The 21,722-nt window shown below is 43.1% G+C and overlaps 2 long non-coding RNA genes across 4 annotated transcripts; both read right to left on the minus strand.

Moving 5' to 3' along the window:
- Positions 1-1,630: 1,630 nt before the first annotated feature.
- Positions 1,631-6,387, minus strand: LOC131402612 (uncharacterized). Of its 3 annotated transcripts, XR_009218813.1 has the most exons (6): positions 6,273-6,387; positions 3,758-3,793; positions 3,167-3,387; positions 2,112-2,233; positions 1,944-2,010; positions 1,631-1,784 (listed from the first exon to the last, which is right to left on the minus strand). It is a non-coding gene; the product is annotated as an uncharacterized LOC131402612 (long non-coding RNA). The 3 variants fall into 3 exon arrangements; XR_009218814.1 differs by lacking the exon at positions 1,944-2,010 and having other exon boundaries at positions 6,273-6,384; XR_009218815.1 differs by lacking the exon at positions 3,167-3,387 and having other exon boundaries at positions 6,273-6,381.
- Positions 6,388-12,247: 5,860 nt separating this feature from the next.
- On the minus strand, positions 12,248-13,969 carry LOC131402617 (uncharacterized). Its single transcript, XR_009218819.1, has 3 exons — positions 13,618-13,969; positions 12,867-12,938; positions 12,248-12,312 (listed from the first exon to the last, which is right to left on the minus strand). It is a non-coding gene; the product is annotated as an uncharacterized LOC131402617 (long non-coding RNA).
- Between the last annotated feature and the right edge of the window lie 7,753 nt (positions 13,970-21,722).

The raw sequence follows: 21,722 nt of genomic DNA on the forward strand, positions 1-21,722 counted from the left end.
GCTCCCCGAAAACGCCCCATGTTCAGGGCTTGTCGTTACTAGACTCAGAGCTTGCCCAAGGTGGAAAGTCTGTCCACAAGGCACTAGCTAAAAACAATCAGCGCTAATTGTTTTCTATTGTAGTTGCCTGAGGGAGTGACACCAGGAGAGGCAGGCAAGAGGTGAGCCGACAACTTAGAAGAAAAATTGGGGGAATGAGATCTCCACAGGGGGCTTTGAAAAGCTCCAGTGTATTTGTAGGCATCTGGAAGGCCACAAGGGCTCAGGGATGTGGCACGCCCAGAAAAGACTTGAAAACGTCTGAATCTCTCACCTCTAGTTGGAGCGGTGGCTTAATATCTGAAAACTAATTATGTAATACACCATATTAATAGAATAACGGCCAATACCACATAATCTCGACCATATACATAGAAAAGAATTTCACAAAATACAACGCCCTTCATGTCTAAAAAAGAAAACACTCAACAAATTAGGAATATAAAAAACTTTCCCAACCTATAAATAGCTTCAATGAAAAACCCACAGCTAACACCATATTCAATGCTGAAAGACTAAAAATTTCCCCCTAAGACCAGGGACAAGACCATGATGTCTTCCCTCATCTGATATGTTAATCACAGGTACTAGAGTTTCTAATGAGGGCAATTAGGCAAGAAAAAGGAATAAAAGAAACCCAGATTGGAACAGAAGAGGTAAAACTATTTGTTTTGCAGAGGAGAAGATATTGTATATAGAAAAACCTAAAAAATACAGCCCCCCCACACACACAATATGTGAATCGTATCCCACCAGGTGTATAAAAAATTTCAATTGCCCCATGTGGTTAGCGGCTCCACTAGTGGAGAGCACAGTTAGACTGCTGATATTTGTTGAAAGTCTCCAGAAGAGGAGGAGGAGGATGATGCTGGAGGTTGGTGGCCCCAAATGTTAATGCTTTTCTCAACTCCCGAAAAACCTATGGAAGGAGATGGTAAGATTAGCTGATAGGGATGTGGGGGAGAATGGGCACCATGTCAGTGACTTCCAGATCAAGGATGTGTCACGGGAGCTCAGAGCCATCAGTCACCAGCTCAGCCAATGCTTCCAATCTCCTCAACCTACATCAAGTCGGTGACCAGGCAGGAGTGGAATATGTCTCATAGCTGGCTGCCTCTGTAGAGCTTGGTGACCTAGAACAAACGGGAGGGAGAGTGGGAGAGATGGAGGTCTCCTGGGGATGCGGGGCCCCACTGGAGCCAGTGAAAGATCACAGACCTTGGGGCAAGGGAGACCTGACTTCAAATCCTGGCTCTGCCCCTAACTCATTGTGTGACCTTAGACACAATACTCCCCTTTCTGAGCTTCAGTTTACCCACGTGAGAAATGGGGAAGGCAGCTAGGATATCACCTCTGGAAACTGAGAGAACCCAGACACGCAGGGAATGTGAAGGATTGAAACAACCATGTAACAGATGTAAGTCAGGCAGAGGAATGAGGGTGCCTTCAGGGCAAGGAGAGACGGGACAGGGGAGACCCCACCTGGTCCTGGGTGACTCTCAGCAGGGCGGTATACTCCGAGGATGTGGGCTCCGGGTTGCTGTGGTTCCAGCTGATGCTGGGGAAATGCAGCTGGTGTTCTCTCCGCATGCATAAACTCCAGGGTGCAGAGCCTGGAGCCACCGAGAGGAAGAGCAGACAGGTGGAGACTCTCAGCTCCCAGCACAGAGGCATGGTGGCCCACGGGGTCACGGTGGTGGGTGCAGACAGCGTCCACACAGGTGGCTCCCCCATCCTTCACAGGCCTGGGGAGAGAGGTACATGGGGAATCTAGAGAGAGGTCCTGAAACCTCTGGGGTGGGGGCCAGAACAGGAAGGAGGAAATGGGAGGTCAGAGGGGAGACTGAGAGAGGGGTGGTAACAAAAGTGGTCATTAGGGGCAAATACTCAGGGGAGGGTCTCACCTGAGGGAGACCAGTCTGCAACTCAAGGAGAAGAGGCCCAGGCTGCTCTTCTTGAACAAGGATCCAGCTGGGGAGGAAGGAGGAGGAGGAGGAGCAGGAGGGACAGGGATTGGGGGAGGGGCTGGGTGGGATTTAACCCAACAGGAGCTGCTGGGACCAGGGTCTCACCAGGCTCTGCAGGACCCTCTCAGTGGAGTGGAACGTGGCTGAGCCATTGCTCCTGTCTGATGAATACTGGAGGGTGGAGATGGGGAAGGTGACTGTGAGGGTCTTCAGGTTGTGTCCCAAAGCTGCAAGACGAGAGGGAGAGCGATGGCCATCACTGAGAGCTGGCCTGAGACCACATCAGAGTCCTGCACTCATTATCATCTGGCGTCTTCTCTCTCAGGGGCACCACCGCCCACCCGTGTGGTCACCCAAGTCAGAACCAGCACATCTGCTCAGCTCCTCCTCCCTCCCAGTAACACCCATTCACCTTGAACACTGGTCCTCACACACACTCCCTCTCTCCATCCCTGTCCCAGCTCAGGTCTTAACTTCCTTCACCTGGACCAACACCCCAGCAGGCTCACTGGATGCTCTGTCTAAAGGATGTTCTACATTGACCACTAGAAGAATCTTTCTGAAATGAATACCTCACTAGGGCCACCACTGCTCTAGTACCACCCGTGGCTCCCTATGACCTTCAGTGTTTAGTTCAACCTTCTTGACCTGGCACTCAAGGCTCTACTCAATCTGGCTCCTGCTGACCTTTCAGTCTCATTTTATCCATGTACTGCGGGTTAAACTTCATGCTTCACGCAACCCAAATTCGTTTCAATTCTCCCCATACGGCATGTTGTTTCTGGCCGCAGCCTTTGCTCATGGAATCCCCTCTGCCAGAAAAACTCTTCATCCTCTACCTGCCTGGGTCCCTCCTGCTCATTCTTAAAGACTCTATTCAGGTGCAACTTTCTCTAGCAAGCTCTTCCTCTGCAAACTATGCCAGTGCCTCTTCCCGAAACCTCCCACACAGTGTTATATTGGTGTGTTAATTTCACGAGGCTAGGGGCTCTCTGAGGGCTGGCCTCAGACTGAATCATTGGTATAATCTTTGTGATCAGCACCATTTCCTCAAAACCAGAATCTCACACTGTGGCTGCCCAGCTCCTGGATCACAACTGGCTGGTGGAGGAGTGGGGCCGGAGAGCTTCTCTTGGGAAGGAAAAGGGGCCCCCAGATACCTGTGGTGGCTTCTGGTGGCACAGTTGATGATCAAGTATGCAGGGACGTGGTGGCCGGCTCGGGAGCTGTGGAGAGGGCTGTCTCAGGGAGGCACAGAGTGGGAGGAGCCCCCAGGCTCACCCGGGCTCCAGCAGTGGCTGTCCCAGGACCACCATTCACAGGTGAAGCATAAATGAGAGTGAGGGGAGGGGTGACTGTGTGAGTAGAGGGATGAGCAAGCCTGTGGATGAGAGGAGCCCAAGAGAGTGAGATAGGTGAACAAGAGAGACTGAACACAGAGGAGAGACAGATGGACGGGCAGAACACTGGACACATGGATGGGACACCTGGAAAAGGAGGACCAAGGGCGGGGCTTCAGGAGAATTAAAGTGAAAACCACGTGGGGTCAGAATGTGGTGGAGAACACGTCTGTCACTAAGGCTTTCTCACCCTGGGCTGGAACTCTCCACCAGAACATGGGAGAGAGAGAAGGGATGAGTTAGGACCCTTCCAGGTCCTTCTCTCACCAAGGACAGTGGGTGCAGGAGAACCACTGCTCCCCAACCCCAAATGGGGATGGAACCCAGGAGATGAGGGCCAGGAATACTCACTGGTAGTAGTCAGGGCCACAGCTCCATAGGTGTCAGCTGTGGAGAGAAGGTGAGAGGAGCTGAGCAAGAGTTGGGGTGAACATAAAGGATTAAGGGAGAGGGAGGATATAGGGAGCTTTGTGGGAAAAGCTTAGGGAAAAGCAGAGGGGAAGAGGGGAGGGGTGTTCAGGGGGGATGAAACGAGATGGAAGGTGGCTGGCCTCAGTCATCACCCCAGAAGACTGCACCCCGACCAGAAGGAGACAGAGATGGATCACAGCTCACTTTAGAGCAATGGAGGCAACACAGAACTATGATAGGGACAGAGAGCACGGCTGTAGCCCAGCCCCTCAACACTGATGTAGAGGCTGTCCCCATCCAGGATGAAGGAGCCCAGGTGGGTGACGCCCTGGCTCTCATGGCTCAGCTCCCAGTAGAGTTGCTCTCTGTCCAGCCCAGGACGTGCGGGGGTCAGAGTGGAAGGTACAGATGATGTCCACCCCACTGGCTGCCCACCCTTCTCAAGCCTGAGGGAGGAAGAACATGGGGACGTGGAATACTGAGCAGGGGTCCTTCTGAGGGTGGAAAGCGAGAGAGTGGAGGGGGAGGAGCCTGAGCGAGAGGCTGAAGGGGCTGCTCTGATGCCTGGAGGGGCTCTCCTCGGTGTCTCCCGTCTGAGACAACCCCCTCACAAGTAAGGCCTGACTTCCTTTAAGATGTGGAGGGAGGCCTGTGAGTGGCTAAGTGGGGTGAACACACAGACCTGGGTGAGGGGGCGCCTGCAGGTCTGCACGGACAGCAGCGAGGAGCACAGTCAGTGCCCTGTGCCATCTGACACATCCAGGCAAGAAAGTACCGTTACCTTCTCGCGGTTCTACACTCCAAGGTCTTCTCTTTCTACTTCTTTCCTACTCCACAGCCATCATCCAGGCCTAGGGAACAATCACCTTATTCATAACCTTCTTCCCAACACCTCCTATCTGCCTCTTAAGTCTACATTCTTAACCATGAAGTCCATTTTAACCCACATGCTTAGACCAAACGCCAATCACATCACCCATCTGCTCACACCTCTCCAGTGTCTTCCCACTGGTCTTAGAACAGAGTCCAAAGTCACGCCTGACCTGGTCCAGCCTGTTCCCCTCGCTGGTCTGGCTCACACCCCTCCCCCTGTGTTGACTCGGCTCAGCCATCCCTCTTTCAGGTCATGGACACACCAGGCTCTCTGCTTCAGGGGTGTCCTCATGCGGGTCCCTCTGCCTGAAACGCTCTCTTGAACACACTCCCACACCCTCACTCCAGTCTAACCCTCCAACCACCTAAATCCAGTCCCAACTCCAGCTCTCAAGCTAAATATCAGTCCTTCTCAAGAGCGCTTCCCTGCCCCCTCCGGTTTAGTCCCCTTGTGCCAAACTCCCACATCACTCTCATCATTAACTGTCTACAATCCAAATTCCCTAACAGAATATAAATCCCATGGAGGTGGGACAAGGTCTGTTTGGTTCTCCAGGTCCCCACGCATCTGGCCCAGGGCCTGGCTCATCAGATGAGGAACCATCCTGGTTTGAACGCTAAATGTCCTGTGTCCTGGAAAACCCCTCTGTTCTGAATAAATGAGGATGGTGGGTCACCATAAATTGTGCACTCAAAGAATATCTACTGCATGACAAGCACACATTCCCTCAAGAACGTCCCAGGAATGCTAGAATGAAAAAGGCACACAGACATACACACACAATTAGGAGAGGCCAACAATTATATATAAAATTACTTAACAAGATTGTCTTCAACCTGAATCACCAGACTGTTATTTCAGAAAGGACTCAAGAAGCAAAGTTAATTCCCTTTAGAATGTGAGGTGGAGAGGACAATCTTTTTGGAGACTAGTGCCCTACCCTTCTATCTAAAAGGTGTTGCTTAATATTCCTCCAAATGATTTGAAATCTCATAAACAACAATATGCTGAAAATAAATCCGGCTGCTGGTCAATTTAACTTTCCATTTCTGTTACTAACATAAAGAAGTTCAAATCATATTTTTCTCCAGGTGTCTGTAAGATTTTGAATCTTTGTGGAGCATTTATAGGTCTTTAGAAGTCAAATTCAATAGGCCTGAGGAATGTTGCTGAGCATCCCTGCTAATATTTAATGAGATGTCTTGTAATACTACATATACATGTAAAACATTTATATATTTATATTTATATATGAAATCCTGACTTTTGAGAATTCGGAATGCAGGTAAGTCTATATTTCTTTACTGTTACACATATTTACACTTATTTACATATATTTGTTTAATGTGTTCTTCTTTGCAAATAACTGTATTTTCTGAATTATTTACACACAGAGCCTCACACACCTTACCATCTTTCCCTTGAATATAATCCATCAAACATAAATAATTTTTCTCATGATACCGTCACTCTCAGTGAGTCCTTGTGCTGACAACCTGAGCCCAGGAAAGCCCACTGGCAGGTCTTCTGCACAGCGGAGGCTGCTGGAACCTGTTGGTACCAGGTCCACAGGGTACTCACCTGGTCACACAGAAATCCACGGATCAGCGAGGACAGGTGGACCCTGAGCCTGGTTTCAACTCAAACTTGAGCCCCCCAGACACTTTTCTTTTCTAACGGAAAAAAAAAACAAAGATTGCTTTTGAGGCCTTTTACAGGGAGTAATACAGGTGATGGAAGGAAAGCCCACCCTACTTACTTTTCTTTTTCGTATTTACTTATTTAACTGTAACTGTTGGCTGAGACTGGATTTTCCCGATTCCTGTCCAGCCACCTGCTCCCCAAGATGGGAGAAGCAGCTCCATGCTGTGTGCACTTGACTCGCTCAACTCACTTGGCTGGACAGAGACTTTTTGGTGACTCCGGACCCTTTAAACAAGCTTGTCATTTATGGCCCCTGTAAGCGGCTCGCTGACTGGTAAACAATTCCCACACTTCATTCAGGGCTCGGGAGATTTTCAGGCCCTGGAGCAGGTCTCCCAACCTCCGCACCATTGACATCTGGGGCCGGATGATTCTCTGTCGGGCCGTCCTGGGCCCCGGAGGACGCTGAGCAGCATCCCTGCCTCCCCCTCTAGATGCCAGGAGCGCCCCCATTAGTAACAACCCAAACACCGCCTCCAGACGCGGATAAGCCCCCTGGGGACAAAATCACACGGAGGACGGTGACGGGGACTCTGAGGAGGGGCCGGCGGCGCCCGGAGCCGGGAGGAACAGCAGCCTCGGGCGCCCTGAGCGAACAGCCCGGGGAAACGGCGCTCCGGGGGGACGGGGGGACGCCGGGCCGTGAGGGGCTGCCCGCGGCCCAGGCCCCTCCCTGGACCGCGACCGGAGCCGGGACCGCCCGCTGCTCACCGAGCTCCGCCCCTGAGGCCGAACGTCCACGGGAATCCCGTCCGCGCCGAGAAGACTGGACACACCGGGCAGACGCCCCGCTCCATCCACGGCGCCGCCCGCGCTTCCGCTTCCGGTCTCGGGCGGGCGTTCGGGGAGGACGGACGTTTGGGGGCTCCGGGTTGAGGCGGCGGGCGGGGCGGGGCCGCGCACCCCAGCCTCGGGGGAGGTCTCCAGTGTCTAGAGTGAGTGCGAAGCTGGGCCGCGGGCTGGGTCAGCACCAGGGACAGGGACGAAATCTAGGGGCGGGAACCAGTTCTAGGGGCGGGCTGTGGGCGGGGACAAGGGTGTGATTGACACCAGGCCCGGGGGTCGGGGGGACAAGGGTGCGGGCGGGGCAATGAGCCGGGACCAGGCTGCGGGCGGAACCAGGCCAGGAGGTTGTCCGCGGAGACCAGTTCCAGGGGCGGGAAGAGGCGGGGGTGGGGCTGGAATAAGTCTGGCCGACTTCACAGTGGGAGGAAATGAGCTCCAGGGGCGGGGCTGGAGGCGATGCTTTCCGTGCACCCTTAGACTGTACAGGTAGCTGGATGTTGAATAGCTTTTCTTCATTCCTTTCCCTAAACCTGGAGTCATTCTATCTCTGGCCTTTTTATAAATTCTTTCACTATTTTTTTGTAAAAAGTGATATCTATGACAACATTCATCAAGTAAATAACAAATGGAATGAAACGTATTTCCTTCTCCATCTTTATAATGCAACAATTGTGCTTTTATTTTTTCTGGCACAAAGAATCATCGTAGTAAATTACTCTGGTCTTTTTTATGGAATATAATAAATATTTTTTAAAAGACACTTTTAGAGTTTTTTCTTTTTAATTTATAGCCAGATGCATTCTAACAACAAACATAATTTGTAAACATGCTCTCTCCTCCAGCCCATTATTATTTCTGTAATATGTTATTTCATGAATTATCTTACTGGACAGAACATTTAGCAATGTAGAGACAACTTTGGTAATAAGTATATATGAATTGTTTGCTGTTTTGTTTGGTAAGACTGGAATATTGTACTTTAAATATGATGGGATTTTTTTTCATTATTTACCTATTCCATCATCATCCATGATCAGTCTTTTATCATCTCATTCCAGTCATATTAGTCATATTCTGAATGTCTGAATATGCCACATGAAAACATTTAAAAAAAACTTTATTGAGGTATGACTGACATACAAAAAGCTGTACATATTTAATGTATACAACTTAATGTGTTCGGAGATAATATACACCTGTGAAACCATCACTACTCAAGTCCTTAACCTATTCATCACCCCCAAATGTTTCCTCCTGTCCTCTTTAATTTTTTTATTTAACTTCCTTTTTTAAAATACTTTTTTTCTTTTGAGGTAGGAATACTTAACATAAATCTACCCTCCTAGTAAATTTTTAAGTCTACAGTACAGTATTGTGAACTATCGGCCCATGTTGGATGGTAGGTCTCCAGAACTTCTTAATCTTGCATAACTTTTGTTGCTCAAACATCTGTTGCCAAGAGGCCCTCTTCATCTTTAACTGAAAAATCCCCCCATATTTTTAAAAGCTCAACTCAAACATAAGCTTTCCATGAAGAATTATCTGATTTATCCAAGTAACACTATCTACTCTTGTTGACTCTGCTAACCTCTAACTACCTTTATTTTGGCACTTTTCAAATTGCCCTGCTATTCTTTTTCACATGTACCTCACTATGATTTCTTGGAAAGCAGAGCCTTTATCTTATCAAGTTTGCATGCTCAGTTCATTGTTTATGTCTTCTACTAGAGTAATAATAATATAATATGTCCATTCATTTATTGAATCTTTAGTTCTGGTTTTTGCACACCTACTATGTGTAAGGCATAGTGCTCGCCACCTTGGGTGTAAACACATGAATAGGAGGCATGTGCTAAAGACACCCACACTTACTTCCATCATAATTCCATGTGTGTTATTCTGTGATCAAGATGAGTATATGGTGCTACGGAATCTCTAAGTGTTTGCCTAACACATGATGTGGTTTAAGGGTTGTATTCCCTTGAGAAGAGCTGCTTCAGCAGAACCTAACAATTGGAGTATAAGGAAGCCAGATCAAGGTAACTCCCAACATGGAAACGATGTATTGATTTCCTAAATGAATGTATTGAATGAGTGAATGAAATAATAGAAAATAATGAAGAAATGTGATGCTATTGGTTACTCTCAGATCCTTTACATTTTATTTGGAGACAAAGAAGAGGTGAGAGAAAGTGATTGTGTAATTTTGCCAGTTCATACTTGTCTGATTACATATTTCTCTCTCTGGGCACAATACACAGACAAAGCAGCAGGTAGCTCTCTCTTCCTGAGGGATGTTCCTGAATCCTGGCTGACAGAACGTCCTACACCCAGAGTGGGGAGTTTGAAAGAAGAGAATTATTGATGATACTGAACAATACTATATAATTGGATAATATTTTTTTATTTAATAATATTGAATAATTGATAATATTGTTTAAATTATCTCAAAACTTATCTTAGAGATCACCTATAAGATTTGACATGATTGATGCACCCAGGGAAAGCAAAATAAAATCAAGGTTAATCTGCAGAAAAGAGTTCCCAACACGAAAATACGTACTGATTTAAAAAATTTTCCGTCTCAATGACTAGGACACTTGTTTGTTTTATGGAATGGGGCATCTGGCAATAACAAATGTGATTCTGAATATGGTATTCCAGGATTACTTTTTTGAACTATAAGCAGATTTTACCTTAATAAAAAATAATATTTTAATTCATACAATGCATTTATATGAGAATTGTTTGATTAGTACAAATTGTAATTATTGAATTTATTTAGTAATGTATTTAATGTCAGGTAGATTATACACCAAAGACACAGGGACAGGCTTGAATGATATAATATAGCATCTTGAGGGATAGCTTACAAGACTGAGTTCTAAAGGGAAATCTGAAGAAGAGGAAGAATGCAGTTCCTTGGGAGCCAAAAGAATCTTTTTTTCTGATGGTGAATTTTTCTACAAGAATGTATAAAGTTGGGATGAAGAGATGGAAATATAAGGAAAATTAATAAAATATTGAAATATTAAAAAAACCCCTCAATGTCAATTCTTTTGATTTTCATTAAAGAGAATAAAATTTGTTTTCTGGAAGAAAAGCGTATGGCAAAAGACAATTTGAATTGTATCTTTAAATCATCAAAAGTCTAGGTCGTCAGCATCTGTTATATCTTCAGGGCACAATGCATGCAGAGCAATAAATTTGCAAGCACGTGAGATTGACACTTTTTCAGCTTAAATGGGAATTCAATCAATTTTTTATCAGCTCATCCTATTAAATTGGTAGCCTCACTGTCCTGCTGTAATGTATAAAGCATTTCAAAATTCCGGAATATCTCTTTAATTACAAGTGTCCTTTCAATATCTCTTGGACAGTAAGAAAAATTATATCAACAAATGAGAATTTTGTTATGAGTTAAATGATTTCACCATTATTTTCATATATGCTCTCTATCTTGTGATGTAGATGATTAATCCAAGATTGACTTGTCTGCAACCTTTTTGAATCGCATGGCCCAGTCTATCAGCTCCTCATGTATGATGAAACCTTGACCACGTGGTTCCTGGGGAACAAACTCCCTTACTTTCACCTGAAGTCCAAGACCTTTAGGAAAATCATATAGTTCAGAATTACATGCTGTGACACAGAGTTTCTTTTCTCATCCAGTGACACGTGAGCTCCAGTGCTTTTTTTAAATTGGGTGTTTCTTAGGAATGGGTGGAGCTAAAAGGGAGACATAATTGGGAAATGAAATGAGCATGGAAATTGAAGGCATAAAACCCAGATTCGAACTGGTGGGGATACTGAGTTGCCCAGCAATTAGATTTTTTCCCCTCTATATTAGTCATCCTCTGAATAAGTTCAATTTGGGGAGTGTTTACTATTCTGCACGCTTAAGGAAGCAGGCATTCTTGTCTGCCCTCAGAGAGCACATGGTGAGTTTTAAACCATTCCTGAAGATTCCACGTCCAGGGAGTGCTGTGGGGCTAAACCTGAGCTGCACCTTGAGCAATGAGGTTTGCTTTAGGGGTGCTAGGGAGTTTCCTCGAGCTCAAGAAGAGACAAAGAAAGACAGCCTGCTTCTTCCTACCTTTGAACAAAATATTTTATTAAATGAGAGAGAAGAGATGAAAGCTCCTAGTACAGAATCTTCACGCATTAATTGATATAATTTCTATATAAATGTACAACTGATATTTGTATAATACATAACTATATATATGGTTGTATATATACATGAACAAATATATATTCACAACAAATGTGTGTATTTAGATCTGACATGACATTCACTTCCTCATACCTGAAAGCAAGAGTTTCATGACACATTATTCATAGGTTTTGGATTTATAAAAGTCTAGGTTCATGTACAAATTCATCTAAATAGAATTGATAAGGACTTGGGGAATTAAAATATATTTCATAGTATTGGGGTTCTGATCTGTAAAAAGGGGATCAAACTCCTTGCTTCCAAAAGTCATTTTAAATTTCAATGGGGAAATATTTATTTAGCTATCAGTAGCCTTTCTAGAAAAATGCAGGAAGTTCAAATAAATTGTCCTTTCCCCAGAAGCATTTAAGATATCAAGGGATAGGGCCAGGACTAGATTTTGGAAATCCCTGAATTTTTTAATTCCCTGGGATGAATTGTCATTTTTTTCTCTTGAACACTTACCTCTCACAGTGAAAGTTTTTAATCAATTATTTCTAGTTAAAAGAGTTGACACTGTTGCTAATTAGACCCTACAATCATTAGAGGTTTACTTGCAACCTGTAAGAAAGAACAGTAATTCATTATGCACAAGTCACTGCTGACCTGTGACAATGTGACAATCACAATTCGATACCCAAATAAAATAACTCTCGGATCCTAAAAGAACAATAATGAGAATCCTATTTAAGGGAGAATTTTACCTGCTAAGGGAAAAACATGAGCTGGCCTGCATCCATTATGGACCCCTGTTCTGCTTTTATAAAAAGTATTTCATGGAGGGCTCAGGCCACCACATCCACAGCATCATAGATGTAGTAGCTGGATCCAGACAGAGTCGTGTTTAATGTTTCCTTTGGCAGAGACTCCAGGGAGGCATTGAATGGACACTCCAAAAATTTCCACATTCAGTTCCTGCAAATGAGCAGTTGAAATGTTCAAGGCATCATTTGGTAAAGAAAAAGTCTTCTTGGTATTTAGAGGGGCTAACTGTCCATAGAGAGTGTTTAAATCCAGATATGTCAAAGTTCTGGTGTGCAAAGGAAAGACTCCCATGGTAGGTATCAAAAAAGTGGTGACGTGGAATAAAAGAAGCATCCCACTGTGGTGTAGTGATCCACACCTTCTGAGTGGTTAAATAATGGTTTCCTGCAATGCTCACATTTATTAATCTACTTGTGTCACCATAAATGATAAACACGTTGGCTGATGAGTCTGTGCTTCTGGCTATGCATGTCCAATCTTTTGAAGTGTACGTCCTCTTGCTCACCGGTATCTTAGTCACAGGCAGGCACCGTTCATAGTCATCTCTCTTCTAAGTTCCCAGAGGAATTGCTCACCTTTTGTACCAACTGATACTAAGATTCCTACCCAGGTCCAGCCAAAATGTGTCAACAATGAGACCATTCTGAAGACTAGAGATGTGTCCTTGTGAGCTATCTGATAGAGAGCGGAAAACTAGTCCTTACCTTTCAGTACAGGATCAAAATCTCCATAGGTTGTCTGAATCAAAAGAGAAAAAGTGTTCCATATTGAGTTCTCTGGAAGAAAAATAAACAGAATTTCAACAAAATTCATATGATCAGTTAGCTAAACTTACATTCTTGGTGCTAACACTGTGAGTATGAAGCAATATTATCTGATGGTAGAAGTGATTGAGGGGAAGCTTGGCTTTGAAGCCAGACTGCCTGGGTTCAAATCCTGACTCTAATGTGACTAGCTTAACGCACTTGAGAAGGTTAAATAACCTCTATCCATCTTAGTTTCTATATCTCTAAAAAGTCCCATAATAACGTTACCTATTCATTGACTTATATTAGGATTAAATTTGTGACTATTTGTAAAGAATTTGAAGAGTGTAAAGTGGTTTTAAGTACATGTTTACATATAAAATTTTATTAACTATTTGATAAATAACTAGGGTATGATTATTTCAGAATATCTAGCTTCCACTCCTTTGAGAGAATTTGGGCAACCACACTTCCAGAAGCTCCTGTGGTCTGCTTTAGACAGTGATGCTAGCCTCTGGCTACTTCATCCCTCTCTCAGATTCACACACCAAAATAATGAATCCACCATTTCAAGAACTATCTGTGGTAGGTTTTTTCCTTAGGGAGACATGCAAAACCACTTTCTGCTTTTCCACATGAGTGGCCACAGAATTTCACCAAGGAGGAAAACTTCAGTCCCTCCAGATCCATCCCTCCACCACGCTCATACCTGTGGTATTTTGTAGAGCTCCAACAGTGTCCCAATGTGGGCAGAGAATGCTGGTGTGGTTCCTGCAGTGACAGCCACATTCTTGTTCTGTGCCTGGCAGGTGTAATTAGGGATCATCTGACCCCATCCCGATAACCACCTCAGGGTGCTCACCAAGGTGCTGACATCACTGTGGAAGGAATTGTAGACATGGAAACCCAGAGACAGGGTGGGGAGCAGCTGGGGGCTCCTGTTGATCTCCTCGATGGCAAAAACAAAGACCAGGACATAATGATAGTTTTTGAAGTTCAACCTGTACCAAGGCCATAGTATTAAAAATAAAGATCAAGTCATGCACTTCAGGCATAACTCATGTGGGGAAAAAAAAAGAGTAAAAGGTGGCATTTTGACTTAAGCAACTTGTTCATTCCAGAGCAATGGCTGTCTCTTCATGACTTTGGAATCTGGAGCACACGCACAAGATGTTCCCAAAGCCTTGGAAGATCAAGCCCTACAACTCTGGACTCAAAAGAGATAGATCAATATCCTAAAATGAATTAGTGGAAAGAAGAGGCGCAAAGGATGCTTAAGGGGAAAGAACCCATTTGCATATTTGTTTACAAGTCAAACACTATTTCATACAGTGGCACCAACATGAGGTTGGTCATGGGCATGTGCAGGTATAGTGAGATGAAGCAAAAGTTTATAATCCATTAAAGAAACTAGGTAGGACAGGGAAGTGCATAAGAAAAACTTGAAGGAAGGGCAAGTCGAGTACAGAATGGTATCATCAAAACTTCTGCAATATACCTTTCTAAAACTGCCTGCCTCACAGACTTAGGAAACACATACTACCAGAAGCAAGGAAATTGCACCATAATAAATAAGGAGATAGTCTTAGGGAGAAAATAAAGAGGAAGAAGCAATTTATGACTCTATGTTTTTCTAAAAGAGTAAAAACAATTCAGAGTCCAAGGAACAGCGTAAACTTGCAGCTTTTCACCTATTTCTTTACAGATTAGAAAACCATCATAAGCAGTGAGCTTTACAGCTTATCTTTGGGTTGATTCCTCTCTTACACATCTAAGTTCAGTCCAACGTTAATTTTCAAACAATTTAATTGACAAGGTACAACATGCAATTCCAGAAGATTGCACAGCAGAACATAGGCTTTTGGTGCTCTAACATTAAAATATTATTTTCATTGGTGAATACAGCTTTAAAAACCAAAATGTTGGGATGCTGTAATTCTGAGTCACACAGAAACACTCAGATTGGATTACAAATAGGACTTGTATTCATTTCCTATTGCTACTCTGAGAAACTACCACAGATTTAGAGGTCTAAAATAACACAAAATTGATTATGTTATACTTTGGGAGGAGAGAAATCTAAAATGAGTCTCACTGGCTAAAATAAAAGTGTCAGCAGGAATGCATTCCTTCTGGAGGCTCTAGAGAAGAGTCCATTTCCTTGCATTTTCTAGCTTCTAGAGGCTGCTCACATTCCTAGGTAACAGCCTCATATCACTTCAATCTCTGTTTCCATTGTCATAACTCCTTCTCTGACTCTGACTTTCTTGACTTATTCTTTCACTTGTAAGGACCCTTGTGATTATATTGGACCCATCCAGATAATTCAGGATTATCTCCTCATCTCAAGATCCTTGACTTCTTCACACTTGCAAAGTCTCCTTTCTATGTGAGGTAACATAGTCACAGATTCGAAGGATTAGGAATTGGTCACCTTTGGGGGCACATTCCACCTACCACAGGACCCAACTACATGCTTTCCAATACTTGAAGCAAAACACAGAAGAGGTTAAAGTAGGTAGAAATGATATTCCATTTAAATACGAACCAAAAGAAAGCATGGGTATTCTTGTTAATACCTGATAAAATCCGAGTTCAAAGCAAAAAGCATGTGACATATCAAAGGTGGTGACCATATGTCATATGTGACATATGTGGTGACCATATGTGGTGAAAGGAAGAGAAGATCGAGTACTAACAGTCATTATATATATCCCCCCAAAGTGAAAAAAAACTATTATTTATAGACCCATGTGCATAAGTACATATATGAACAACCAGATTTGGAGATTTAACATATCCTCTTAGAAATGGTCAAATTAAAGACAAAAAAATTATGCAAAGATATGGAAAACTTAAGCTTAACAGATATTTACATATAAATGTAAATAACACTGGTATATTACGAACCCCAAAGAATATACATACACTTGACCATACACTGGGCCATCAAGTAAGCCTTTGAACATTGAAATTATGCACAATGCATTCTCTGACCACAGCATCATGAGGCTAGCAATTAATAAAAAGATCTAGAAAATTCCATTATATATATATATGTATATATATGTTAAACACTTGATCTTTGATCCAGTACTAGGGATCAAATGTACAACACGACTATAGTTAACACCGCTGTATGATACATATGAATGTTAAGATACTAAATCCTGAGTCCTCATCATGAGGAAAAAAATATTCTTTTCTTTTTTTTGCTTTTTCTGTTTTATTATATTTATAGGAGATGATAGATGCTAACTAAATTTATTGTGGTAATCATTTTATCAAATATATAAGTCAAATCATTATGCAGTACACCTTAAATTTATACAGTGATGAATGTCAATAATATCTCAATAAAACTGAGAAAAAACACATCTTTTTCAGAGAATACACCAAATTATTTTAGACCATAAAGGATACTGAGTAAATGCATTTTGAAGAAAAATAAATATCATCTCAATAAATAGTTCATTTTTGAATAATCTATACATTATGATGAGACTTTCTCTTAGTACTAACTTCTAGCCAAGGTATGGTTTGCCCAAAGATTCCCTCCCCTCCCACATTATGGGTCAGGAGCAGGGTGGCTTGTGGATCACTGCAGTGGGATCTTGGTGTTTTTTCCCTACAATTTGAATCCTTTAGGCTTTCAGAAAATAATCACTAATGGAGATTATTCCAAGGCAGGGGAAAATAAAACATGCTTATTTCTGTCTTCTGTTTGGAAGGAAAATATTCCAGAAGGGAAAAAAGAAAGGAAGCCACAAATAATTATTGAAGGAAAAGAAAGGAGCTGATGATTCATAGTTTACGGGAGAATCTCAACACAGCTTTTATATTCAATTTTCATAACTGTCAGAGGGATTCACACACACACAGGAACTTACAAGTAAAATGTGACATCTTTGCTTGGATGAGTCACAAAGAAATTTCCATTGCATTTCTGAATCCTGGGTCAATGTATAGAAGGGGGAAAACCCACTGACCACCAAGTCCCCTTCCTTGTAGACACTGGGCCTTATCTAATCAAAGCCACTCGAATAACTCATCAGGCACATGGAATGTGGAAATTTCCCAAGGAGGGGCAGAAGAAGCAGAAAGAACATCTCAGCTGACTCAACAGTCTGAGGCAAGGCCTCTAGTTAGTGGTGACTGAGGGAGCAGAGATGGAAAGAGACCTGCAGCGTAGCCTTCTGCAGGGAAATTTTACTCCTGTGCATGGTACACATGTCTAAAAGTGCTCTGCCATTCAAGACCGTGGAAAGAAGATTTGTTATTAATCAGAACTAGGGCATTTTCAAGAGCAATATATACTGGCTCAGATTTTCCCTCAATGTCACTGTGGGTCAGAGTTGCTTCCGGTGTCCTCTTTCTGTCACTCCCCCAGTCCAGGCCTAACTGCTCACTGCTCTCAGTAAGGAGCTCTGGGGTCCTCCCTGCCCTGGGGCTCAGCACCTGGCACGCTGTGCCCCGGTAAAGACAAAGGTGAAAAATACGTTTGGGCAACATCTTCCACTGAAGGTGCCAGAGATTTCATCAGGGATGGGGGTCAGCAAGGCTCTGGGAACTACCCCATTCTGAGATTGGATTTTTTCTTTCCTAGGCAAACATTCTGTTTCTTGCAATTGACTGAGTGGTGTTGCATCCATCAAAACACAACATCAGAAAGGGCTGGTATTGCAATCGGCAAAAACAGCCCAGCATGATTCCTGTGAGACCCAAGGATGAGGTCATTGACCATGCCTTGGGTAAGCCTCAATGGTACTTTACAGCCTATATCGCCAACCTCACCCTTAGGTCTATTTGACCAATGTCTGAAGAACTGGTCTCATGCACAGTTCAGGAAATGGATATCCATTATCCAGTTCATATCAGTTTCGCATGAAATGAAGTCTAAATTCACATATATTTACACCTAACCTCTTCCTTAGACCTATGTCCTGTGCTAGGACTCCAGCACTTAGTTACTACATGTTCCAGCACATTCCATTTAAAGTCTATCTCTCCTAAACCCAAAGTCTCTCTCTCTCAACAACTCTTTTGCCATTTCTCTGCTAATCTTCAAGGCAAACATTTGCAAGGGTTGTTAGTATTCAAATATTGCTCTTCCTCAATTCTGATTCTTTTCAACCCACTTCAATCAGGTCTGTCCCAGTATGTCACTCAATCTGTTCTTGTCAAGAACATCAGCAGCTTCTACGAGGCCCAATCCAGTGGTCATTTTTTACTCTTTTTTCACTTCACCACGCAGCATCATTTGACCCGGCTGACTGCTGTAGCCTTAGGACACTACTTTCTCATAAACTCAAGCTAATTTTGTTTTTGAATATAGTATTACATTCAGATTATTTTCTCAAACTTATCTAGTGATAGAGGTGTACTGAAGTCTTCTACTACGGTTATAGATAAACAGATTCTTATTGGTTATTCTGTCATTTTTTCGTTTTATATTTGGGTGTAATGTAAATAAGTACATACAGGATTAGGTCTTTTCTTGTGAATTGTTCCTTTTCATGAAGGGGTCTTATTTTTTCATAGCGAAGTATTTCACTACATTAATAAATGATCAAACGTTTCTTTTGATAGACCAGGCACTCTTCTAAACGCCTTATGAATATTAACTTACAGAGTACTAAATATAAACTTAAGAAGTGTGCAGTAGTATCATTCCCACTTCAGATGTGAGAAAACTGGCATGTTACTTGCCTGAGCTCTTTGGCTAGAAAATGGTAGAGCCTGAATTTGAGCCCAGACAGTAGACACTCTTAACCACCAACATATTCCTTGAGTACATTCTATATGCCAAGCACTTTTGGAGACACTGGTGTCTATAGCAATGAATGAAACTCCACTTTTGCTATTGGAGCACTTAGGTTCTAATAGGGGAAGGACAGACTATAGAAAAATGAAGAAAACATGTTATTATAAGTGTCATGTAGAAAATGTAGAAAGCATTTTAAGATAGTTAAGAGGGATTGAGATCTTGCTAATTTACATAGAATAGGAAGGGATAAACTCTTAGTTAAGGAGCACTTGAACAGATAGCATAACAAATTGGGACACTGAGTCATACAAATTTGTGTGACTAAAGCAATATATTCATGCAAAGGTCTGGAAGACAGAGGCTAGTGTGACTGGAGTAGATCAAGTTGGGGACAGTGAGGGAGTGGTAGAAGGTGATGTGGTCAGAGACTTCGTCGGTCCTGATGTTGTTGGGTTTTATGGTTCACTATTAGGTCTTTTCCTTATGCTATCAATGAGTTGGCATATCAGTTGGAGTCTCAGCAGGTAACAGAGGACACACTGAGACTAGGATGATTCAAGTAGAGTTTTCATAAAGAGGCTTCTCGGAGTTGCAGACAGGATGTAAGAACACCACAAAAGGTGGTTGGTACCCAGTGAGATGGTAAGTGCAGGGCTCTACTAATACCCCTAAGCCTGAAGGGGTAAGGATAGTGAAAAATTATCGAATTCTAGAAACAAGAGATGAGGGAAATGCATTCCAGGAGCTGAAAGGAGGTCAGGGGTAGCATCCAGCCCCATGTTCTCCTGCAAGAAATTGCCAGGACTAGATGTTACTCTCTTTCATCCTTCTGATTTCATGTCAAGGCTCCCCATTGACCAAACCCAGCCAAAAGCCATAAGGCAAGAAAGCCCGCTGACGTAGTTCATCTTCACTAACCTTCCTGGGTGAAGCAAGATAGAGAAGGTGGATCTACTGGGCCAAATAGAAGATATTCTGAACTGTTCAGCCCTTTTTTGCCTGAGAATGTACTCTTGTCAATCACCTGAGTGGAAAGTTCATATCCCTGCCCAGGAATCCCATCAGCTACTGTACTGTCCTAGGTGCAATCCAAGCATTGATACTCCCATGTGTAGTCAAAAATAGGTGCCATTGCAGGTGTTCTTCATGTAAGATGGGTTATGGGGCTCTTGGGAAGAATTGCAAACAATAATTAACCAACAAGTTCTGGTTCCCAGAGGTGGACACTTCTACCAGGAGACAAAGTCAGAGTCCCATTGAACTTTACTACTGCTTATAAGGCAAACAGAATGAAAGAAGTCACTATGGCCTCTGGCACAAGTAACTCATCCAGAGGACAAGGGGCTTCTGTTATACAGTGAGGGCAAAGAAGACATTTGGCCTTCAAGTAATCCATTGGGATGTCTTTTGATATTCTTTCCCCAGTAATTAAGTGTAGCAGCTGTATCCTGTGAAGGGTGTGGTGATCAGGTGTTCAGATGACTCAGGGATGAGGAACTGGATCCTCTCTCCAGGTAAGCCACCCAGACCACCAGAAGTGCTTGTCAAGGGTGAGGGGAATCTAAATGGGACAGTAGGAGAAGTGGGATTGTAAGTATCAATTGTAGCATGAATAAAAGGTGCAGTCAAGAGCTGTCTGTAATTTGTCCCACTGATCTTCCTGTTCTAAGTTTCCCCACTCAAGAAGACCAACCAGAATCCTAGTGCACTGACTGTAAGAAGCAAGTGCATCTGAGTGGCATAAGTGGTGCACCATAATGGAGACAGTGGTATATTTTCTAGATTCTCATTTCAGGACTAAGTCACTCGCTCTTGTAGCTGCAGAAATTCTTCTAAGGGCTCATACTGCCAACCTCTCTGGGAATTTCCTTGGGCCAAAGGAAAGTGCCACACCTAAGATTGTGACCACTCCGAATAGCAGCCCGCTTCCAATCACTGGTTCATGGGGGGAGAGGGGTAGATACAAAGGCCCAATTCCTTTGCCTCAATTTGAGAGACTCCAGAAGGGCCACCTCAGCTCCAGTGCTCCCATTGGGATCAACTGTGGTCTCCATTTTTAACTTATCACAGTTCAATTTCTTCTGCCTAATCTCAGTTCTCTTCTTTAGAGATGGTTACCTCAAGCAAGTAACAAACTTTTTATGCCAAAGTTTCTTCATCTGTATAATGAGAACAATGAGATTGACTACTTCACAGACTTGTATTAAGGATTCAATCAGCTAATATATGTAAAACATTTATGAGACTCCCAGTATATAGGAAACATTATATATTTCATCTTTTATTGTGAATTAATTAAAATCCATTGCAGGATTATACTGAGCAAAATGAGCCACACACAAAAAAGAGTAAATATTGTATGATTCTATTTGTATGAATTCCAAGAACAGTCAAAAAATAATCTGTGATAGGAAAAATAATCAGAACAGTGGTTGCATCTAACCTCAGATTGTGGAAAAGGGGTGAGGAAGGAGCAAGGATTGACTGAGAAAGGACATGGAGGAACTTTATGGGTTGAGGAGAATGTTCTATATCTTGAAAGGAGTATAAGTTATATAGGTGTATGCATTTGTCAAAATGCATTCAGTTCTACACCTAAGATCTATGCTTTGTGCTATGTGTAACATATGCCTCCATTAAAATCAGATTCATTTTCCTAAGTGAAAGAAGCCAGAGATGAAAAGCCATTTATTGCAGATTCCATTGTACGCCATTTGGGGAAAGGCAAAACTGTAGGGAAGGACAAGAAATCAATGGTTTGCGGGGCAAAGAGTAAGAGAGGGGGATGACTACAAAGGGACAGCACAAAGGAATTTGGGAGTGATGGAACTGTCCTATCAAGACTGTTCATGTGTGTATCATGTTAGATCATGACTGTGTTGACGGATACACAACTCTATGCATTTGCCAAGACCCATAGAACAGTACATCCCAGAGTGGATATTACTGTAGGTTAAAAAAATTAATGCACCAGCTAGTGAAGGGAACATAAAATGGAAAACAAGCTATAACAAATGAATCTAAATGTATTGCAAATGAATAACATA

This window comes from Diceros bicornis, unplaced genomic scaffold (assembly GCF_020826845.1).
Source record: "Diceros bicornis minor isolate mBicDic1 unplaced genomic scaffold, mDicBic1.mat.cur scaffold_184_ctg1_multi, whole genome shotgun sequence".
In the NCBI taxonomy this organism is placed as follows: Eukaryota; Metazoa; Chordata; class Mammalia; order Perissodactyla; family Rhinocerotidae; genus Diceros; species Diceros bicornis.